Source organism: Oncorhynchus mykiss, chromosome 5 (genome assembly GCF_013265735.2).
Source record: "Oncorhynchus mykiss isolate Arlee chromosome 5, USDA_OmykA_1.1, whole genome shotgun sequence".
Lineage (NCBI taxonomy): Eukaryota > Metazoa > Chordata > Actinopteri > Salmoniformes > Salmonidae > Oncorhynchus > Oncorhynchus mykiss.
The window spans coordinates 83,354,340-83,379,511 of record NC_048569.1 but is presented as its reverse complement, the minus strand read 5'-3'; positions in this window follow the sequence as shown (position 1 = coordinate 83,379,511).

Genomic DNA, 25,172 nt, shown 5'->3' with positions numbered 1-25,172 from the left:
ATGAGTTGTGCTGTGTTTAAATTAATGACCTGTACTGTTTTTTTATGAGATGTACTGTTTTATGAGATGTGATGTGTTTTATGAGATGTGCTGTGTTTAAATGAATGACATGTACTGTGTTTTATGAGATGTGCTGTGTTTTATGAGATGTGCTGTGTTTAAATTAATGACATGTACTGTGTTTTATGAGATGTGCTGGGTCTTATGAGATGTGCTGTGTTTAAATTAATGACATGTACTGTTTTTTATGAGATGTGCTGTGTTTAAATTGATGACATGTACTGTGTTTTGTGAGATGTGCTGTGTTTTATGAGATGTGATGTGTTTTATGAGATGTACTGTGTTTTATGAGATGTGCTGTGTTTAAATTAATGACATGTACTGTGTTTTATGAGATGTGATGTGTTTTATGAGATGTGCTGTGTTTAAATTAATGACATGTGCTGTGTTTTATGAGATGTACTGTGTTCTATGAGTTGTGCTGTGTTTAAATTAATGACGTGTACTGTTTTTTATGAGATGTACTGTTTTATGAGATGTGATGTGTTTTATGAGATGTGCTGTGTTTAAATGAATGACATGTACTGTGTTTTATGAGATGTGCTGTGTTTTATGAGATGTGCTGTGTTTAAATTAATGACATGTACTGTGTTTTATGAGATGTGCTGTGTTTTATGAGATGTGATGTGTTTTATGAGATGTACTGTGTATTGTGAGATGTGCTGTGTTTTATGAGATGTGCTGAGTTAAATTAATGACATGTACTGTGTTTTACGAGATGTGCTGTGTTTTATGAGATGTGCTGTGTTTAAAATAATGACATGTACTGTTTTTTATGAGATGTGCTGTGTTTAAATTGATGACATGTACTGTGTTTTGTGAGATGTGCTGTGTTTTATGAGATGTGCTGTGTTTAAATTAATGACATGTACTGTGTTTTATGAGATGTGCTGTGTTTTATGAGATGTGATGTGTTTTATGAGATGTACTGTGTTTTGTGACATGTACTGTGTTTTATGAGATGTGCTGTGTTTTATGAGATGTGCCTGGTTTGTGAGATGTGCTGTGTTTTATGAGATGTGATGTGTTTTATGAGATGTACTGTGTTTTGTGAGATGTGCTGTGTTTTATGAGATGTGCTGTGTTTAAATTAATGACATGTACTGTGTTTTATGAGATGTGCTGTGTTTTATGAGATGTGATGTGTTTTATGAGATGTACTGTATTTTGTGAGATGTGCTGTGTTTTATGAGATGTGCTGTGTTTAAAATAATGACATGTACTGTGTTTTATGAGATGTACTGTGTTCTATGAGTTGTGCATGTGTTTAAATTAATGACGTGTACTGTTTTTTATGAGATGTACTGTTTTATGAGATGTGATGTGTTTTATGAGATGTGCTGTGTTTAAATTAATGACATGTAGTGTGTACTATGAGATGTGCTGTGTTTTATGAGTTGTGCTGTTTTTAAATTAATGACGTGTACTGTGTTTTATGAGATGTGGTGTGTTTTATGAGATGTGATGTGTTTTATGAGATGTACTGTGTATTGTGAGATGTGCTGTGTTTTATGAGATGTGCTGAGTTTAAATTAATGACATGTACTGTGTTTTACGAGATGTGCTGTGTTTTATGAGATGTGCTGTGTTTAAAATAATGACATGTACTGTGTTTTATGAGATGTGCTGTGTTTAAATTAATGACATGTACTGTGTTTTGTGAGATGTGCTGTGTTTTATGAGATGTGCTGTGTTTTATGAGATGTACTGTGTTTTATGAGATGTGCTGTGTTTAAATTAATGACATGTACTGTGTTTTATGAGATGTGATATGTTTTATGAGATGTGCTGTGTTTAAATTAATGACATGTACTGTGTTTTATGAGATGTGATGTGTTTTATGAGATGTGCTGTGTTTAAATTAATGACATGTACTGTGTTTTATGAGATGTGCTGTGTTTTATAAGATGTGCTTGGTTTTGTGAGATGTGCTGTGTTTTATGAGATGTGATGTGTTTTATGAGATGTACTGTGTTTTGTGAGATGTGCTGTGTTTTATGAGATGTGCTGTGTTTAAATTAATGACATGTACTGTGTTTTATGAGATGTGCTGTGTTTTATGAGATGTGATGTGTTTTATGAGATGTACTGTGTTTTGTGAGATGTGCTGTGTTTTATGAGATGTGCTGTGTTTAAATTAATGACATATACTGTGTTTTACGAGATGTGCTGTGTTTTATGAGATGTGCTGTGTTTAAAATAATGACATGTACTGTGTTTTATGAGATGTACTGTGTTCTATGAGTTGTGCTGTGTTTAAATTAATGACGTGTACTGTTTTTTATGAGATGTACTGTTTTATGAGATGTGATGTGTTTTATGAGATGTGCTGTGTTTAAATGAATGACATGTACTGTGTTTTATGAGATGTGCTGTGTTTTATGAGATGTACTGTGTTCTATGAGTTGTGCTGTGTTTAAATTAATGACGTGTACTGTTTTTTATGAGATGTACTGTTTTATGAGATGTGATGTGTTTTATGAGATGTGCTGTGTTTAAATTAATGACATGTAGTGTGTACTATGAGATGTGCTGTGTTTTATGAGTTGTGCTGTTTTTAAATTAATGATGTGTACTGTGTTTTATGAGATGTGGTGTGTTTTATGAGATGTGATGTGTTTTATGAGATGTACTGTGTATTGTGAGATGTGCTGTGTTTTATGAGATGTGCTGAGTTTAAATTAATGACATGTACTGTGTTTTACGAGATGTGCTGTGTTTTATGAGATGTGCTGTGTTTAAAATAATGACATGTACTGTGTTTTATGAGATGTGCTGTGTTTAAATTAATGACATGTACTGTGTTTTGTGAGATGTGCTGTGTTTTATGAGATGTGCTGTGTTTTATGAGATGTACTGTGTTTTATGAGATGTGCTGTGTTTAAATTAATGACATGTACTGTGTTTTATGAGATGTGATATGTTTTATGAGATGTGCTGTGTTTAAATTAATGACATGTACTGTGTTTTATGAGATGTGATGTGTTTTATGAGATGTGCTGTGTTTTATGAGATGTACTGTGTTTTATGAGATGTGCTGTGTTTAAATTAATGACATGTACTGTGTTTTATGAGATGTGATATGTTTTATGAGATGTGCTGTGTTTAAATTAATGACATGTACTGTGTTTTATGAGATGTGATGTGTTTTATGAGATGTGCTGTGTTTAAATTAATGACATGTACTGTGTTTTATGAGATGTACTGTGTTCTATGAGTTGTGCTGTGTTTAAATTAATGACGTGTACTGTTTTTTACTGAGATGTACTGTTTTATGAGATGTGATGTGTTTTATGAGATGTGCTGTGTTTAAATTAATGACATGTAGTGTGTACTATGAGATGTGCTGTGTTTTATGAGTTGTGCTGTTTTTAAATTAATGACGTGTACTGTGTTTTATGAGATGTGGTGTGTTTTATGAGATGTGATGTGTTTTATGAGATGTACTGTGTATTGTGAGATGTGCTGTGTTTTATGAGATGTGCTGAGTTTAAATTAATGACATGTACTGTGTTTTACGAGATGTGCTGTGTTTTATGAGATGTGCTGTGTTTAAAATAATGACATGTACTGTGTTTTATGAGATGTGCTGTGTTTAAATTAATGACATGTACTGTGTTTTGTGAGATGTGCTGTGTTTTATGAGATGTGCTGTGTTTTATGAGATGTACTGTGTTTTATGAGATGTGCTGTGTTTAAATTAATGACATGTACTGTGTTTTATGAGATGTGACATGTTTTATGAGATGTGCTGTGTTTTGTGAGATGTGATGTGTTTTATGAGATGTATTGTGTTATGTGAGATGTGCTGTGTTTTATGAGATGTGCTGTGTTTAAATTAATGACATATACTGTGTTTTACGAGATGTGCTGTGTTTTATGAGATGTGCTGTGTTTAAAATAATGACATGTACTGTGTTTTATGAGATGTACTGTGTTCTATGAGTTGTGCTGTGTTTAAATTAATGACGTGTACTGTTTTTTATGAGATGTACTGTTTTATGAGATGTGATGTGTTTTATGAGATGTGCTGTGTTTAAATGAATGACATGTACTGTGTTTTATGAGATGTGGTGTGTTTTATGAGATGTGATGTGTTTTATGAGATGTACTGTGTATTGTGAGATGTGCTGTGTTTTATGAGATGTGCTGAGTTTAAATTAATGACATGTACTGTGTTTTACGAGATGTGCTGTGTTTTATGAGATGTGCTGTGTTTAAAATAATGACATGTACTGTGTTTTATGAGATGTGCTGTGTTTAAATTAATGACATGTACTGTGTTTTGTGAGATGTGCTGTGTTTTATGAGATGTGCTGTGTTTTATGAGATGTACTGTGTTTTATGAGATGTGCTGTGTTTAAATTAATGACATGTACTGTGTTTTATGAGATGTGACATGTTTTATGAGATGTGCTGTGTTTTGTGAGATGTGATGTGTTTTATGAGATGTATTGTGTTATGTGAGATGTGCTGTGTTTTATGAGATGTGCTGTGTTTAAATTAATGACATATACTGTGTTTTACGAGATGTGCTGTGTTTTATGAGATGTGCTGTGTTTAAAATAATGACATGTACTGTGTTTTATGAGATGTACTGTGTTCTATGAGTTGTGCTGTGTTTAAATTAATGACGTGTACTGTTTTTTATGAGATGTACTGTTTTATGAGATGTGATGTGTTTTATGAGATGTGCTGTGTTTAAATGAATGACATGTACTGTGTTTTATGAGATGTGCTGTGTTTTATGAGATGTGCTGTGTTTAAATTAATGACATGTACTGTGTTTTATGAGATGTGCTGTGTTTTATGAGATGTGCTGTGTTTAAATTAATGACATGTACTGTGTTTTATGAGATGTGCTGTGTTTTATAAGATGTGCTTGGTTTTGTGAGATGTGCTGTGTTTTATGAGATGTGATGTGTTTTATGAGATGTACTGTGTTTTGTGAGATGTGCTGTGTTTTATGAGATGTGCTGTGTTTAAATTAATGACATGTACTGTGTTTTATGAGATGTGCTGTGTTTTATGAGATGTGATGTGTTTTATGAGATGTACTGTGTTTTGTGAGATGTGCTGTGTTTTATGAGATGTGCTGTGTTTAAATTAATGACATATACTGTGTTTTACGAGATGTGCTGTGTTTTATGAGATGTGCTGTGTTTAAAATAATGACATGTACTGTGTTTTATGAGATGTACTGTGTTCTATGAGTTGTGCTGTGTTTAAATTAATGACGTGTACTGTTTTTTATGAGATGTACTGTTTTATGAGATGTGATGTGTTTTATGAGATGTGCTGTTTTTAAATGAATGACATGTACTGTGTTTTATGAGATGTGCTGTGTTTTATGAGATGTGCTGTGTTTAAATTAATGACATGTACTGTGTTTTATGAGATGTGCTGGGTCTTATGAGATGTGCTGTGTTTAAATTAATGACATGTACTGTTTTTTATGAGATGTGCTGTGTTTAAATTGATGACATGTACTGTGTTTTGTGAGATGTGCTGTGTTTTATGAGATGTGATGTGTTTTATGAGATGTACTGTGTTTTATGAGATGTGCTGTGTTTAAATTAATGACATGTACTGTGTTTTATGAGATGTGATGTGTTTTATGAGATGTGCTGTGTTTAAATTAATGACATGTGCTGTGTTTTATGAGATGTACTGTGTTCTATGAGTTGTGCTGTGTTTAAATTAATGACGTGTACTGTTTTTTATGAGATGTACTGTTTTATGAGATGTGATGTGTTTTATGAGATGTGCTGTGTTTAAATTAATGACATGTACTGTGTTTTATGAGATGTGCTGTGTTTTATGAGATGTGATGTGTTTTATGAGATGTACTGTGTATTGTGAGATGTGCTGTGTTTTATGAGATGTGCTGAGTTAAAATTAATGACATGTACTGTGTTTTACGAGATGTGCTGTGTTTTATGAGATGTGCTGTGTTTAAAATAATGACATGTACTGTTTTTTATGAGATGTGCTGTGTTTAAATTGATGACATGTACTGTGTTTTGTGAGATGTGCTGTGTTTTATGAGATGTGCTGTGTTTAAATTAATGACATGTACTGTGTTTTATGAGATGTGCTGTGTTTTATGAGATGTGCTGTGTTTAAATTAATGACATGTACTGTGTTTTATGAGATGTGCTGTGTTTTATGAGATGTGATGTGTTTTATGAGATGTACTGTGTATTGTGAGATGTGCTGTGTTTTATGAGATGTGCTGAGTTAAAATTAATGACATGTACTGTGTTTTACGAGATGTGCTGTGTTTTATGAGATGTGCTGTGTTTAAAATAATGACATGTACTGTTTTTTATGAGATGTGCTGTGTTTAAATTGATGACATGTACTGTGTTTTGTGAGATGTGCTGTGTTTTATGAGATGTGCTGTGTTTAAATTAATGACATGTACTGTGTTTTATGAGATGTGCTGTGTTTTATGAGATGTGATGTGTTTTATGAGATGTACTGTGTTTTGTGACATGTACTGTGTTTTATGAGATGTGCTGTGTTTTATGAGATGTACTGTGTTTTGTGAGATGTGCTGTGTTTTATGAGATGTGCTGTGTTTAAATTAATGACATGTACTGTGTTTTATGAGATGTGCTGTGTTTTATGAGATGTGATGTGTTTTATGAGATGTACTGTATTTTGTGAGATGTGCTGTGTTTTATGAGATGTGCTGTGTTTAAAATAATGACATGTACTGTGTTTTATGAGATGTACTGTGTTCTATGAGTTGTGCATGTGTTTAAATTAATGACGTGTACTGTTTTTTATGAGATGTACTGTTTTATGAGATGTGATGTGTTTTATGAGATGTGCTGTGTTTAAATTAATGACATGTAGTGTGTACTATGAGATGTGCTGTGTTTTATGAGTTGTGCTGTTTTTAAATTAATGACGTGTACTGTGTTTTATGAGATGTGGTGTGTTTTATGAGATGTGATGTGTTTTATGAGATGTACTGTGTATTGTGAGATGTGCTGTGTTTTATGAGATGTGCTGAGTTTAAATTAATGACATGTACTGTGTTTTACGAGATGTGCTGTGTTTTATGAGATGTGCTGTGCTGTGTTTAAAATAATGACATGTACTGTGTTTTATGAGATGTGCTGTGTTTAAATTAATGACATGTACTGTGTTTTGTGAGATGTGCTGTGTTTTATGAGATGTGCTGTGTTTTATGAGATGTACTGTGTTTTATGAGATGTGCTGTGTTTAAATTAATGACATGTACTGTGTTTTATGAGATGTGATATGTTTTATGAGATGTGCTGTGTTTAAATTAATGACATGTACTGTATTTTATGAGATGTGATGTGTTTTATGAGATGTGCTGTGTTTAAATTAATGACATGTACTGTGTTTTATGAGATGTGCTCTGTTTTATAAGATGTGCTTGGTTTTGTGAGATGTGCTGTGTTTTATGAGATGTGATGTGTTTTATGAGATGTACTGTGTTTTGTGAGATGTGCTGTGTTTTATGAGATGTGCTGTGTTTAAATTAATGACATGTACTGTGTTTTATGAGATGTGCTGTGTTTTATGAGATGTGCTGTGTTTAAATTAATGACATGTACTGTGTTTTATGAGATGTGCTGTGTTTTATGAGATGTGATGTGTTTTATGAGATGTACTGTGTTTTGTGAGATGTGCTGTGTTTTATGAGATGTGCTGTGTTTAAATTAATGACATGTACTGTGTTTTATGAGATGTGCTGTGTTTTATGAGATGTGATGTGTTTTATGAGATGTACTGTGTTTTGTGAGATGTGCTGTGTTTTATGAGATGTGCTGTGTTTAAATTAATGACATATACTGTGTTTTACGAGATGTGCTGTGTTTTATGAGATGTGCTGTGTTTAAAATAATGACATGTACTGTGTTTTATGAGATGTACTGTGTTCTATGAGTTGTGCTGTGTTTAAATTAATGACGTGTACTGTTTTTTATGAGATGTACTGTTTTATGAGATGTGATGTGTTTTATGAGATGTGCTGTGTTTAAATGAATGACATGTACTGTGTTTTATGAGATGTGCTGTGTTTTATGAGATGTGCTGTGTTTAAATTAATGACATGTACTGTGTTTTATGAGATGTGCTGTGTTTTATGAGATGTGCTGTGTTTAAATTAATGACATGTACTGTGTTTTATGAGATGTGCTGTGTTTTATAAGATGTGCTTGGTTTTGTGAGATGTGCTGTGTTTTATGAGATGTGATGTGTTTTATGAGATGTACTGTGTTTTGTGAGATGTGCTGTGTTTTATGAGATGTGCTGTGTTTAAATTAATGACATATACTGTGTTTTACGAGATGTGCTGTGTTTTATGAGATGTGCTGTGTTTAAAATAATGACATGTACTGTGTTTTATGAGATGTACTGTGTTCTATGAGTTGTGCTGTGTTTAAATTAATGACGTGTACTGTTTTTTTATGAGATGTACTGTTTTATGAGATGTGATGTGTTTTATGAGATGTGCTGTGTTTAAATGAATGACATGTACTGTGTTTTATGAGATGTGCTGTGTTTTATGAGATGTGCTGTGTTTAAATTAATGACATGTACTGTGTTTTATGAGATGTGCTGGGTCTTATGAGATGTGCTGTGTTTAAATTAATGACATGTACTGTTTTTTATGAGATGTGCTGTGTTTAAATTGATGACATGTACTGTGTTTTGTGAGATGTGCTGTGTTTTATGAGATGTACTGTGTTTTATGAGATGTGCTGTGTTTAAATTAATGACATGTACTGTGTTTTATGAGATGTGATGTGTTTTATGAGATGTGCTGTGTTTAAATTAATGACATGTACTGTGTTTTATGAGATGTGCTGTGTTTTATGAGATGTGATGTGTTTTATGAGATGTACTGTGTTTTTTGACATGTACTGTGTTTTATGAGATGTGCTGTGTTTTATGAGATGTGCCTGGTTTGTGAGATGTGCTGTGTTTTATGAGATGTAATGTGTTTTATGAGATGTACTGTGTTTTGTGAGATGTGCTGTGTTTTATGAGATGTGCTGTGTTTAAATTAATGACATGTACTGTGTTTTATGAGATGTGCTGTGTTTTATGAGATGTGATGTGTTTTATGAGATGTACTGTATTTTGTGAGATGTGCTGTGTTTTATGAGATGTGCTGTGTTTAAAATAATGACATGTACTGTGTTTTATGAGATGTACTGTGTTCTATGAGTTGTGCTGTGTTTAAATTAATGACGTGTACTGTTTTTTATGAGATGTACTGTTTTATGAGATGTGATGTGTTTTATGAGATGTGCTGTGTTTAAATTAATGACATGTAGTGTGTACTATGAGATGTGCTGTGTTTTATGAGTTGTGCTGTTTTTAAATTAATGACGTGTACTGTGTTTTATGAGATGTGGTGTGTTTTATGAGATGTGATGTGTTTTATGAGATGTACTGTGTATTGTGAGATGTGCTGTGTTTTATGAGATGTGCTGAGTTTAAATTAATGACATGTACTGTGTTTTACGAGATGTGCTGTGTTTTATGAGATGTGCTGTGCTGTGTTTAAAATAATGACATGTACTGTGTTTTATGAGATGTGCTGTGTTTAAATTAATGACATGTACTGTGTTTTGTGAGATGTGCTGTGTTTTATGAGATGTGCTGTGTTTTATGAGATGTACTGTGTTTTATGAGATGTGCTGTGTTTAAATTAATGACATGTACTGTGTTTTATGAGATGTGATATGTTTTATGAGATGTGCTGTGTTTAAATTAATGACATGTACTGTATTTTATGAGATGTGATGTGTTATATGAGATGTGCTGTGTTTAAATTAATGACATGTACTGTGTTTTATGAGATGTGCTGTGTTTTATGAGATGTGATGTGTTTTATGAGATGTGCTGTGTTTTGTGAGATGTGCTGTGTTTTATGAGATGTGCTGTGTTTAAATTAATGACATATACTGTGTTTTACGAGATGTGCTGTGTTTTATGAGATGTGCTGTGTTTAAAATAATGACATGTACTGTGTTTTATGAGATGTACTGTGTTCTATGAGTTGTGCTGTGTTTAAATTAATGACGTGTACTGTTTTTTATGAGATGTACTGTTTTATGAGATGTGATGTGTTTTATGAGATGTGCTGTGTTTAAATGAATGACATGTACTGTGTTTTATGAGATGTGCTGTGTTTTATGAGATGTGCTGTGTTTAAATTAATGACATGTACTGTGTTTTATGAGATGTGCTGTGTTTTATGAGATGTGCTGTGTTTAAATTAATGACATGTACTGTGTTTTATGAGATGTGCTGTGTTTTATAAGATGTGCTTGGTTTTGTGAGATGTGCTGTGTTTTATGAGATGTGATGTGTTTTATGAGATGTACTGTGTTTTGTGAGATGTGCTGTGTTTTATGAGATGTGCTGTGTTTAAATTAATGACATGTACTGTGTTTTATGAGATGTGCTGTGTTTTATGAGATGTGATGTGTTTTATGAGATGTACTGTGTTTTGTGAGATGTGCTGTGTTTTATGAGATGTGCTGTGTTTAAATTAATGACATATACTGTGTTTTACGAGATGTGCTGTGTTTTATGAGATGTGCTGTGTTTAAAATAATGACATGTACTGTGTTTTATGAGATGTACTGTGTTCTATGAGTTGTGCTGTGTTTAAATTAATGACGTGTACTGTTTTTTTATGAGATGTACTGTTTTATGAGATGTGATGTGTTTTATGAGATGTGCTGTGTTTAAATGAATGACATGTACTGTGTTTTATGAGATGTGCTGTGTTTTATGAGATGTGCTGTGTTTAAATTAATGACATGTACTGTGTTTTATGAGATGTGCTGGGTCTTATGAGATGTGCTGTGTTTAAATTAATGACATGTACTGTTTTTTATGAGATGTGCTGTGTTTAAATTGATGACATGTACTGTGTTTTGTGAGATGTGCTGTGTTTTATGAGATGTGATGTGTTTTATGAGATGTACTGTGTTTTATGAGATGTGCTGTGTTTAAAATAATGACATGTACTGTGTTTTATGAGATGTGCTGTGTTTAAATTAATGACATGTACTGTGTTTTATGAGATGTGCTGTGTTTTATGAGATGTGATGTGTTTTATGAGATGTACTGTGTTTTGTGACATGTACTGTGTTTTATGAGATGTGCTGTGTTTTATGAGATGTGCCTGGTTTGTGAGATGTGCTGTGTTTTATGAGATGTAATGTGTTTTATGAGATGTACTGTGTTTTGTGAGATGTGCTGTGTTTTATGAGATGTGCTGTGTTTAAATTAATGACATGTACTGTGTTTTATGAGATGTGCTGTGTTTTATGAGATGTGATGTGTTTTATGAGATGTACTGTGTTTTGTGACATGTACTGTGTTTTATGAGATGTGCTGTGTTTTATGAGATGTGCCTGGTTTGTGAGATGTGCTGTGTTTTATGAGATGTAATGTGTTTTATGAGATGTACTGTGTTTTGTGAGATGTACTGTGTTCTATGAGTTGTGCTGTGTTTAAATTAATGACGTGTACTGTTTTTTATGAGATGTACTGTTTTATGAGATGTGATGTGTTTTATGAGATGTGCTGTGTTTAAATTAATGACATGTAGTGTGTACTATGAGATGTGCTGTGTTTTATGAGTTGTGCTGTTTTTAAATTAATGACGTGTACTGTGTTTTATGAGATGTGGTGTGTTTTATGAGATGTGATGTGTTTTATGAGATGTACTGTGTATTGTGAGATGTGCTGTGTTTTATGAGATGTGCTGAGTTTAAATTAATGACATGTACTGTGTTTTACGAGATGTGCTGTGTTTTATGAGATGTGCTGTGCTGTGTTTAAAATAATGACATGTACTGTGTTTTATGAGATGTGCTGTGTTTAAATTAATGACATGTACTGTGTTTTGTGAGATGTGCTGTGTTTTATGAGATGTGCTGTGTTTTATGAGATGTACTGTGTTTTATGAGATGTGCTGTGTTTAAATTAATGACATGTACTGTGTTTTATGAGATGTGATATGTTTTATGAGATGTGCTGTGTTTAAATTAATGACATGTACTGTATTTTATGATATGTGATGTGTTTTATGAGATGTGCTGTGTTTAAATTAATGACATGTACTGTGTTTTATGAGATGTGCTGTGTTTTATAAGATGTGCTTGGTTTTGTGAGATGTGCTGTGTTTTATGAGATGTGATGTGTTTTATGAGATGTACTGTGTTTTGTGAGATGTGCTGTGTTTTATGAGATGTGCTGTGTTTAAATTAATGACATGTACTGTGTTTTATGAGATGTGCTGTGTTTTATGAGATGTGCTGTGTTTAAATTAATGACATGTACTGTGTTTTATGAGATGTGCTGTGTTTTATGAGATGTGATGTGTTTTATGAGATGTACTGTGTTTTGTGAGATGTGCTGTGTTTTATGAGATGTGCTGTGTTTAAATTAATGACATGTACTGTGTTTTATGAGATGTGCTGTGTTTTATGAGATGTGCTGTGTTTAAATTAATGACATGTACTGTGTTTTGTGAGATGTGCTGTGTTTTATGAGATGTGCTGTGTTTAAATTAATGACATGTACTGTGTTTTATGAGATGTGCTGTGTTTTATGAGATGTGATGTGTTTTATGAGATGTACTGTATTTTGTGAGATGTGCTGTGTTTTATGAGATGTGCTGTGTTTAAAATAATGACATGTACTGTGTTTTATGAGATGTACTGTGTTCTATGAGTTGTGCTGTGTTTAAATTAATGACGTGTACTGTTTTTTATGAGATGTACTGTTTTATGAGATGTGATGTGTTTTATGAGATGTGCTGTGTTTAAATTAATGACATGTAGTGTGTACTATGAGATGTGCTGTGTTTTATGAGTTGTGCTGTTTTTAAATTAATGACGTGTACTGTGTTTTATGAGATGTGGTGTGTTTTATGAGATGTGATGTGTTTTATGAGATGTACTGTGTATTGTGAGATGTGCTGTGTTTTATGAGATGTGCTGAGTTTAAATTAATGACATGTACTGTGTTTTACGAGATGTGCTGTGTTTTATGAGATGTGCTGTGCTGTGTTTAAAATAATGACATGTACTGTGTTTTATGAGATGTGCTGTGTTTAAATTAATGACATGTACTGTGTTTTGTGAGATGTGCTGTGTTTTATGAGATGTGCTGTGTTTTATGAGATGTACTGTGTTTTATGAGATGTGCTGTGTTTAAATTAATGACATGTACTGTGTTTTATGAGATGTGATATGTTTTATGAGATGTGCTGTGTTTAAATTAATGACATGTACTGTGTTTTATGAGATGTGCTGTGTTTTATGAGATGTGATGTGTTTTATGAGATGTACTGTATTTTGTGAGATGTGCTGTGTTTTATGAGATGTGCTGTGTTTAAAATAATGACATGTACTGTGTTTTATGAGATGTACTGTGTTCTATGAGTTGTGCTGTGTTTAAATTAATGACGTGTACTGTTTTTTATGAGATGTACTGTTTTATGAGATGTGATGTGTTTTATGAGATGTGCTGTGTTTAAATTAATGACATGTAGTGTGTACTATGAGATGTGCTGTGTTTTATGAGTTGTGCTGTTTTTAAATTAATGACGTGTACTGTGTTTTATGAGATGTGGTGTGTTTTATGAGATGTGATGTGTTTTATGAGATGTACTGTGTATTGTGAGATGTGCTGTGTTTTATGAGATGTGCTGAGTTTAAATTAATGACATGTACTGTGTTTTACGAGATGTGCTGTGTTTTATGAGATGTGCTGTGCTGTGTTTAAAATAATGACATGTACTGTGTTTTATGAGATGTGCTGTGTTTAAATTAATGACATGTACTGTGTTTTGTGAGATGTGCTGTGTTTTATGAGATGTGCTGTGTTTTATGAGATGTACTGTGTTTTATGAGATGTGCTGTGTTTAAATTAATGACATGTACTGTGTTTTATGAGATGTGATATGTTTTATGAGATGTGCTGTGTTTAAATTAATGACATGTACTGTATTTTATGAGATGTGATGTGTTTTATGAGATGTGCTGTGTTTAAATTAATGACATGTACTGTGTTTTATGAGATGTGCTGTGTTTTATAAGATGTGCTTGGTTTTGTGAGATGTGCTGTGTTTTATGAGATGTGATGTGTTTTATGAGATGTACTGTGTTTTGTGAGATGTGCTGTGTTTTATGAGATGTGCTGTGTTTAAATTAATGACATGTACTGTGTTTTATGAGATGTGCTGTGTTTTATGAGATGTGCTGTGTTTAAATTAATGACATGTACTGTGTTTTATGAGATGTGCTGTGTTTTATGAGATGTGATGTGTTTTATGAGATGTACTGTGTTTTGTGAGATGTGCTGTGTTTTATGAGATGTGCTGTGTTTAAATTAATGACATGTACTGTGTTTTATGAGATGTGCTGTGTTTTATGAGATGTGCTGTGTTTAAATTAATGACATGTACTGTGTTTTGTGAGATGTGCTGTGTTTTATGAGATGTGCTGTGTTTAAATTAATGACATGTACTGTGTTTTATGAGATGTGCTGTGTTTTATGAGATGTGATGTGTTTTATGAGATGTACAGTATTTTGTGAGATGTGCTGTGTTTTATGAGATGTGCTGTGTTTAAAATAATGACATGTACTGTGTTTTATGAGATGTACTGTGTTCTATGAGTTGTGCTGTGTTTAAATTAATGACGTGTACTGTTTTTTATGAGATGTACTGTTTTATGAGATGTGATGTGTTTTATGAGATGTGCTGTGTTTAAATTAATGACATGTAGTGTGTACTATGAGATGTGCTGTGTTTTATGAGTTGTGCTGTTTTTAAATTAATGACGTGTACTGTGTTTTATGAGATGTGGTGTGTTTTATGAGATGTGATGTGTTTTATGAGATGTACTGTGTATTGTGAGATGTGCTGTGTTTTATGAGATGTGCTGAGTTTAAATTAATGACATGTACTGTGTTTTACGAGATGTGCTGTGTTTTATGAGATGTGCTGTGCTGTGTTTAAAATAATGACATGTACTGTGTTTTATGAGATGTGCTGTGTTTAAATTAATGACATGTACTGTGTTTTGTGAGATGTGCTGTGTTTTATGAGATGTGCTGTGTTTTATGAGATGTACTGTGTTTTATGAGATGTGCTGTGTTTAAATTAATGACATGTACTGTGTTTTATGAGATGTGATATGTTTTATGAGATGTGCTGTGTTTAAATTAATGACATGTACTGTATTTTATGAGATGTGATGTGTTTTATGAGATGTGCTGTGTTTAAATTAATGACATGTACTGTGTTTTATGAGATGTGCTGTGTTTTATAAGATGTGCTTGGTTTTGTGAGATGTGCTGTGTTTTATGAGATGTGATGTGTTTTATGAGATGTACTGTGTTTTGTGAGATGTGCTGTGTTTTATGAGATGTGCTGTGTTTAAATTAATGACATGTACTGTGTTTTATGAGATGTGCTGTGTTTTATGAGATGTGCTGTGTTTAAATTAATGACATGTACTGTGTTTTATGAGATGTGCTGTGTTTTATGAGATGTGATGTGTTTTATGAGATGTACTGTGTATTGTGAGATGTGCTGTGTTTTATGAGATGTGCTGAGTTTAAATTAATGACATGTACTGTGTTTTACGAGATGTGCTGTGTTTTATGAGATGTGCTGTGTTTAAAATAATGACATGTACTGTGTTTTATGAGATGTACTGTGTTCTATGAGTTGTGCTGTGTTTAAATGAATGACGTGTACTGTTTTTTTATGAGATGTACTGTTTTATGAGATGTACTGTGTTTTGTGAGATGTACTGTGTTTTATGAGATGTGCTGTGTTTTATGAGATGTGCTATGTTTTGTGAGATGTGCTGTGTTTTATGAGATGTGCTATGTTTTGTGAGATGTACTGTGTTTATGAGATCTGATGTGTTTTATGAGATGTACTGTGTTTTGTGAGATGTGCTGTGTTTTATGAGATGTGCTGTGTTTTATGAGATGTGATGTGTTTTATGAGATGTACTGTGTTTTGTGACATATACTGTGTTTTATGAGATATGCTGTGTTTTATGAGATGTGCCTGGTTTGTGAGATGTGCTGTGTTTTATGAGATGTGATGTGTTTTATGAGATGTACTGTGTTTTGTGAGATGTGCTGTGTTTTATGAGATGTGCTGTGTTTAAATTAATGACATGTACTGTGTTTTATGAGATGTGCTGTGTTTTATGAGATGTGCTGTGTTTAAATTAATGACATGTACTGTGTTTTGTGAGATGTGCTGTGTTTTATGAGATGTGCTGTGTTTAAATTAATGACATGTACTGTGTTTTATGAGATGTGCTGTGTTTTATGAGATGTGATGTGTTTTATGAGATGTACTGTATTTTGTGAGATGTGCTGTGTTTTATGAGATGTGCTGTGTTTAAAATAATGACATGTACTGTGTTTTATGAGATGTACTGTGTTCTATGAGTTGTGCTGTGTTTAAATTAATGACGTGTACTGTTTTTTATGAGATGTACTGTTTTATGAGATGTGATGTGTTTTATGAGATGTGCTGTGTTTAAATTAATGACATGTAGTGTGTACTATGAGATGTGCTGTGTTTTATGAGTTGTGCTGTTTTTAAATTAATGACGTGTACTGTGTTTTATGAGATGTGGTGTGTTTTATGAGATGTGATGTGTTTTATGAGATGTACTGTGTATTGTGAGATGTGCTGTGTTTTATGAGATGTGCTGAGTTTAAATTAATGACATGTACTGTGTTTTACGAGATGTGCTGTGTTTTATGAGATGTGCTGTGCTGTGTTTAAAATAATGACATGTACTGTGTTTTATGAGATGTGCTGTGTTTAAATTAATGACATGTACTGTGTTTTGTGAGATGTGCTGTGTTTTATGAGATGTGCTGTGTTTTATGAGATGTACTGTGTTTTATGAGATGTGCTGTGTTTAAATTAATGACATGTACTGTGTTTTATGAGATGTGATATGTTTTATGAGATGTGCTGTGTTTAAATTAATGACATGTACTGTATTTTATGAGATGTGATGTGTTTTATGAGATGTGCTGTGTTTAAATTAATGACATGTACTGTGTTTTATGAGATGTGCTGTGTTTTATAAGATGTGCTTGGTTTTGTGAGATGTGCTGTGTTTTATGAGATGTGATGTGTTTTATGAGATGTACTGTGTTTTGTGAGATGTGCTGTGTTTTATGAGATGTGCTGTGTTTAAATTAATGACATGTACTGTGTTTTATGAGATGTGCTGTGTTTTATGAGATGTGCTGTGTTTAAATTAATGACATGTACTGTGTTTTATGAGATGTGCTGTGTTTTATGAGATGTGATGTGTTTTATGAGATGTACTGTGTATTGTGAGATGTGCTGTGTTTTATGAGATGTGCTGAGTTTAAATTAATGACATGTACTGTGTTTTACGAGATGTGCTGTGTTTTATGAGATGTGCTGTGTTTAAAATAATGACATGTACTGTGTTTTATGAGATGTACTGTGTTCTATGAGTTGTGCTGTGTTTAAATGAATGACGTGTACTGTTTTTTTATGAGATGTACTGTTTTATGAGATGTACTGTGTTTTGTGAGATGTACTGTGTTTTATGAGATGTGCTGTGTTTTATGAGATGTGCTATGTTTTGTGAGATGTGCTGTGTTTTATGAGATGTGCTATGTTTTGTGAGATGTACTGTGTTTTATGAGATCTGATGTGTTTTATGAGATGTACTGTGTTTTGTGAGATGTGCTGTGTTTTATGAGATGTGCTGTGTTTAAATTAATGACATGTACTGTGTTTTATGAGATGTGCTGTGTTTTATGAGATGTGATGTGTTTTATGAGATGTACTGTGTTTTGTGACATATACTGTGTTTTATGAGATATGCTGTGTTTTATGAGATGTGCCTGGTTTGTGAGATGTGCTGTGTTTTATGAGATGTGATGTGTTTTATGAGATGTACTGTATTTTGTGAGATGTGCTGTGTTTTATGAGATGTGCTGTGTTTAAAATAATGACATGTACTGTGTTTTATGAGATGTACTGTGTTCTATGAGTTGTGCTGTGTTTAAATTAATGACGTGTACTGTTTTTTATGAGATGTACTGTTTTATGAGATGTGATGTGTTTTATGAGATGTGCTGTGTTTAAATTAATGACATGTAGTGTGTACTATGAGATGTGCTGTGTTTTATGAGTTGTGCTGTTTTTAAATTAATGACGTGTACTGTGTTTTATGAGATGTGGTGTGTTTTATGAGATGTGATGTGTTTTATGAGATGTACTGTGTATTGTGAGATGTGCTGTGTTTTATGAGATGTGCTGAGTTTAAATTAATGACATGTACTGTGTTTTACGAGATGTGCTGTGTTTTATGAGATGTGCTGTGTTTAAAATAATGACATGTACTGTGTTTTATGAGATGTGCTGTGTTTAAATTAATGACATGTACTGTGTTTTGTGAGATGTGCTGTGTTTTATGAGATGTGCTGTGTTTTATGAGATGTACTGTGTTTTATGAGATGTGCTGTGTTTAAATTAATGACATGTACTGTGTTTTATGAGATGTGCTGTGTTTTATAAGATGTGCTTGGTTTTGTGAGATGTGCTGTGTTTTATGAGATGTGATGTGTTTTATGAGATGTACTGTGTTTTGTGAGATGTGCTGTGTTTTATGAGATGTGCTGTGTTTAAATTAATGACATGTACTGTGTTTTATGAGATGTGATGTGTTTTATGAGATGTGATGTGTTTAAATTAATGACATGTGCTGTGTTTTATGAGATGTACTGTGTTCTATGAGTTGTGCTGTGTTTAAATTAATGACGTGTACTGTTTTTTATGAGATGTGCTGTGTTTTATAAGATGTGCTTGGTTTTGTGAGATGTGCTGTGTTTTATGAGATGTGATGTGTTTTATGAGATGTACAGTGTTTTGTGAGATGTGCTGTGTTTTATGAGATGTGCTGTGTTTAAATTAATGACATGTACTGTGTTTTATGAGATGTGATGTGTTTTATGAGATGTGATGTGTTTAAATTAATGACATGTGCTGTGTTTTATGAGATGTACTGTGTTCTATGAGTTGTGCTGTGTTTAAATTAATGACGTGTACTGTTTTTTATGAGATGTACTGTTTTATGAGATGTGATGTGTTTTATGAGATGTGCTGTGTTTAAATTAATGACATGTAGTGTGTACTATGAGATGTGCTGTGTTTTATGAGTTGTGCTGTTTTTAAATTAATGACGTGTACTGTGTTTTATGAGATGTGGTGTGTTTTATGAGATGTGATGTGTTTTATGAGATGTACTGTGTATTGTGAGATGTGCTGTGTTTTATGAGATGTGCTGAGTTTAAATTAATGACATGTACTGTGTTTTACGAGATGTGCTGTGTTTTATGAGATGTGCTGTGTTTAAAATAATGACATGTACTGTGTTTTATGAGATGTGCTGTGTTTAAATTAATGACATGTACTGTGTTTTGTGAGATGTGCTGTGTTTTATGAGATGTGCTGTGTTTTATGAGATGTACTGTGTTTTATGAGATGTGCTGTGTTTAAATTAATGACATGTACTGTGTTTTATGAGATGTGATATGTTTTATGAGATGTGCTGTGTTTAAATTAATGACATGTACTGTGTTTTATGAGATGTGATGTGTTTTATGAGATGTGCTGTGTTTAAATTAATGACATGTACTGTGTTTTATGAGATGTGCTGTGTTTTATAAGATGTGCTTGGTTTTGTGAGATGTGCTGTGTTTTATGAGATGTGATGTGTTTTATGAGATGTACTGTGTTTTGTGAGATGTGCTGTGTTTTATGAGATGTGCTGTGTTTAAATTAATGACATGTACTGTGTTTTATGAGATGTGATGTGTTTTATGAGATGTGCTGTGTTTAAATTAATGACATGTACTGTGTTTTATGAGATGTGCTGTGTTTTATGAGATGTGATGTGTTTTATGAGATGTACTGTATTTTGTGAGATGTGCTGTGTTTTATGAGATGTGCTGTGTTTAAAATAATGACATGTACTGTGTTTTATGAGATGTACTGTGTTCTATGAGTTGTGCTGTGTTTAAATTAATGACGTGTACTGTTTTTTATGAGATGTACTGTTTTATGAGATGTGATGTGTTTTATGAGATGTGCTGTGTTTAAATTAATGACATGTAGTGTGTACTATGAGATGTGCTGTGTTTTATGAGTTGTGCTGTTTTTAAATTAATGACGTGTACTGTGTTTTATGAGATGTGGTGTGTTTTATGAGATGTGATGTGTTTTATGAGATGTACTGTGTATTGTGAGATGTGCTGTGTTTTATGAGATGTGCTGAGTTTAAATTAATGACATGTACTGTGTTTTACGAGATGTGCTGTGTTTTATGAGATGTGCTGCTGTGTTTAAAATAATGACATGTACTGTGTTTTATGAGATGTGCTGTGTTTAAATTAATGACATGTACTGTGTTTTGTGAGATGTGCTGTGTTTTATGAGATGTGCTGTGTTTTATGAGATGTACTGTGTTTTATGAGATGTGCTGTGTTTAAATTAATGACATGTACTGTGTTTTATGAGATGTGATATGTTTTATGAGATGTGCTGTGTTTAAATTAATGACATGTACTGTGTTTTATGAGATGTGATGTGTTTTATGAGATGTGCTGTGTTTAAATTAATGACATGTACTGTGTTTTATGAGATGTGCTGTGTTTTATAAGATGTGCTTGGTTTTGTGAGATGTGCTGTGTTTTATGAGATGTGATGTGTTTTATGAGATGTACTGTGTTTTGTGAGATGTGCTGTGTTTTATGAGATGTGCTGTGTTTAAATTAATGACATGTACTGTGTTTTATGAGATGTGATGTGTTTTATGAGATGTGATGTGTTTAAATTAATGACATGTGCTGTGTTTTATGAGATGTACTGTGTTCTATGAGTTGTGCTGTGTTTAAATTAATGACGTGTACTGTTTTTTATGAGATGTACTGTTTTATGAGATGTGATGTGTTTTATGAGATGTGCTGTGTTTAAATTAATGACATGTAGTGTGTACTATGAGATGTGCTGTGTTTTATGAGTTGTGCTGTTTTTAAATTAATGACGTGTACTGTGTTTTATGAGATGTGGTGTGTTTTATGAGATGTGATGTGTTTTATGAGATGTACTGTGTATTGTGAGATGTGCTGTGTTTTATGAGATGTGCTGAGTTTAAATTAATGACATGTACTGTGTTTTACGAGATGTGCTGTGTTTTATGAGATGTGCTGTGTTTAAAATAATGACATGTACTGTGTTTTATGAGATGTGCTGTGTTTAAATTAATGACATGTACTGTGTTTTGTGAGATGTGCTGTGTTTTATGAGATGTGCTGTGTTTTATGAGATGTACTGTGTTTTATGAGATGTGCTGTGTTTAAATTAATGACATGTACTGTGTTTTATGAGATGTGATATGTTTTATGAGATGTGCTGTGTTTAAATTAATGACATGTACTGTGTTTTATGAGATGTGATGTGTTTTATGAGATGTGCTGTGTTTAAATTAATGACATGTACTGTGTTTTATGAGATGTGCTGTGTTTTATAAGATGTGCTTGGTTTTGTGAGATGTGCTGTGTTTTATGAGATGTGATGTGTTTTATGAGATGTACTGTGTTTTGTGAGATGTGCTGTGTTTTATGAGATGTGCTGTGTTTAAATTAATGACATGTACTGTGTTTTATGAGATGTGATGTGTTTTATGAGATGTGCTGTGTTTAAATTAATGACATGTACTGTGTTTTATGAGATGTGCTGTGTTTTATGAGATGTGATGTGTTTTATGAGATGTACTGTATTTTGTGAGATGTGCTGTGTTTTATGAGATGTGCTGTGTTTAAAATAATGACATGTACTGTGTTTTATGAGATGTACTGTGTTCTATGAGTTGTGCTGTGTTTAAATTAATGACGTGTACTGTTTTTTATGAGATGTACTGTTTTATGAGATGTGATGTGTTTTATGAGATGTGCTGTGTTTAAATTAATGACATGTAGTGTGTACTATGAGATGTGCTGTGTTTTATGAGTTGTGCTGTTTTTAAATTAATGACGTGTACTGTGTTTTATGAGATGTGGTGTGTTTTATGAGATGTGATGTGTTTTATGAGATGTACTGTGTATTGTGAGATGTGCTGTGTTTTATGAGATGTGCTGAGTTTAAATTAATGACATGTACTGTGTTTTACGAGATGTGCTGTGTTTTATGAGATGTGCTGTGCTGTGTTTAAAATAATGACATGTACTGTGTTTTATGAGATGTGCTGTGTTTAAATTAATGACATGTACTGTGTTTTGTGAGATGTGCTGTGTTTTATGAGATGTGCTGTGTTTTATGAGATGTACTGTGTTTTATGAGATGTGCTGTGTTTAAATTAATGACATGTACTGTGTTTTATGAGATGTGATATGTTTTATGAGATGTGCTGTGTTTAAATTAATGACATGTACTGTATTTTATGAGATGTGATGTGTTTTATGAGATGTGCTGTGTTTAAATTAATGACATGTACTGTGTTTTATGAGATGTGCTGTGTTTTATAAGATGTGCTTGGTTTTGTGAGATGTGCTGTGTTTTATGAGATGTGATGTGTTTTATGAGATGTACTGTGTTTTGTGAGATGTGCTGTGTTTTATGAGATGTGCTGTGTTTAAATTAATGACATGTACTGTGTTTTATGAGATGTGCTGTGTTTTATGAGATGTGCTGTGTTTAAATTAATGACATGTACTGTGTTTTATGAGATGTGCTGTGTTTTATGAGATGTGATGTGTTTTATGAGATGTACTGTGTATTGTGAGATGTGCTGTGTTTTATGAGATGTGCTGAGTTTAAATTAATGACATGTACTGTGTTTTACGAGATGTGCTGTGTTTTATGAGATGTGCTGTGTTTAAAATAATGACATGTACTGTGTTTTATGAGATGTACTGTGTTCTATGAGTTGTGCTGTGTTTAAATGAATGACGTGTACTGTTTTTTTATGAGATGTACTGTTTTATGAGATGTACTGTGTTTTGTGAGATGTACTGTGTTTTATGAGATGTGCTGTGTTTTATGAGATGTGCTATGTTTTGTGAGATGTGCTGTGTTTTATGAGATGTGCTATGTTTTGTGAGATGTACTGTGTTTTATGAGATCTGATGTGTTTTATGAGATGTACTGTGTTTTGTGAGATGTGCTGTGTTTTATGAGATGTGCTGTGTTTAAATTAATGACATGTACTGTGTTTTATGAGATGTGCTGTGTTTTATGAGATGTGATGTGTTTTATGAGATGTACTGTGTTTTGTGACATATACTGTGTTTTATGAGATATGCTGTGTTTTATGAGATGTGCCTGGTTTGTGAGATGTGCTGTGTTTTATGAGATGTGATGTGTTTTATGAGATGTACTGTATTTTGTGAGATGTGCTGTGTTTTATGAGATGTGCTGTGTTTAAAATAATGACATGTACTGTGTTTTATGAGATGTACTGTGTTCTATGAGTTGTGCTGTGTTTAAATTAATGACGTGTACTGTTTTTTATGAGATGTACTGTTTTATGAGATGTGATGTGTTTTATGAGATGTGCTGTGTTTAAATTAATGACATGTAGTGTGTACTATGAGATGTGCTGTGTTTTATGAGTTGTGCTGTTTTTAAATTAATGACGTGTACTGTGTTTTATGAGATGTGGTGTGTTTTATGAGATGTGATGTGTTTCATGAGATGTACTGTGTTTTGTGAGATGTACTGTGTTCTATGAGTTGTGCTGTGTTTAAATTAATGACGTGTACTGTTTTTTATGAGATGTACTGTTTTATGAGATGTGATGTGTTTTATGAGATGTGCTGTGTTTAAATTAATGACATGTAGTGTGTACTATGAGATGTGCTGTGTTTTATGAGTTGTGCTGTGTTTAAATTAATGACGTGTACTGTGTTTTATGAGATGTGGTGTGTTTTATGAGATGTGATGTGTTTTATGAGATGTACTGTGTATTGTGAGATGTGCTGTGTTTTATGAGATGTGCTGTGTTTAAATTAATGACATGTACTGTGTTTTGTGAGATGTGCTGTGTTTTATGAGATGTGCTGTGTTTTATGAGATGTACTGTGTTTTATGAGATGTGCTGTGTTTAAATTAATGACATGTACTGTGTTTTATGAGATGTGATATGTTTTATGAGATGTGCTGTGTTTAAATTAATGACATGTACTGTGTTTTATGAGATGTGATGTGTTTTATGAGATGTGCTGTGTTTAAATTAATGACATGTACTGTGTTTTATGAGATGTGCTGTGTTTTATAAGATGTGCTTGGTTTTGTGAGATGTGCTGTGTTTTATGAGATGTGATGTGTTTTATGAGATGTACTGTGTTTTGTGAGATGTGCTGTGTTTTATGAGATGTGCTGTGTTTAAATTAATGACATGTACTGTGTTTTATGAGATGTGATGTGTTTTATGAGATGTGATGTGTTTAAATTAATGACATGTGCTGTGTTTTATGAGATGTACTGTGTTCTATGAGTTGTGCTGTGTTTAAATTAATGACGTGTACTGTTTTTTATGAGATGTACTGTTTTATGAGATGTGATGTGTTTTATGAGATGTGCTGTGTTTAAATTAATGACATGTAGTGTGTACTATGAGATGTGCTGTGTTTTATGAGTTGTGCTGTTTTTAAATTAATGACGTGTACTGTGTTTTATGAGATGTGGTGTGTTTTATGAGATGTGATGTGTTTTATGAGATGTACTGTGTATTGTGAGATGTGCTGTGTTTTATGAGATGTGCTGAGTTTAAATTAATGACATGTACTGTGTTTTACGAGATGTGCTGTGTTTTATGAGATGTGCTGTGTTTAAAATAATGACATGTACTGTGTTTTATGAGATGTGCTGTGTTTAAATTAATGACATGTACTGTGTTTTGTGAGATGTGCTGTGTTTTATGAGATGTGCTGTGTTTTATGAGATGTACTGTGTTTTATGAGATGTGCTGTGTTTAAATTAATGACATGTACTGTGTTTTATGAGA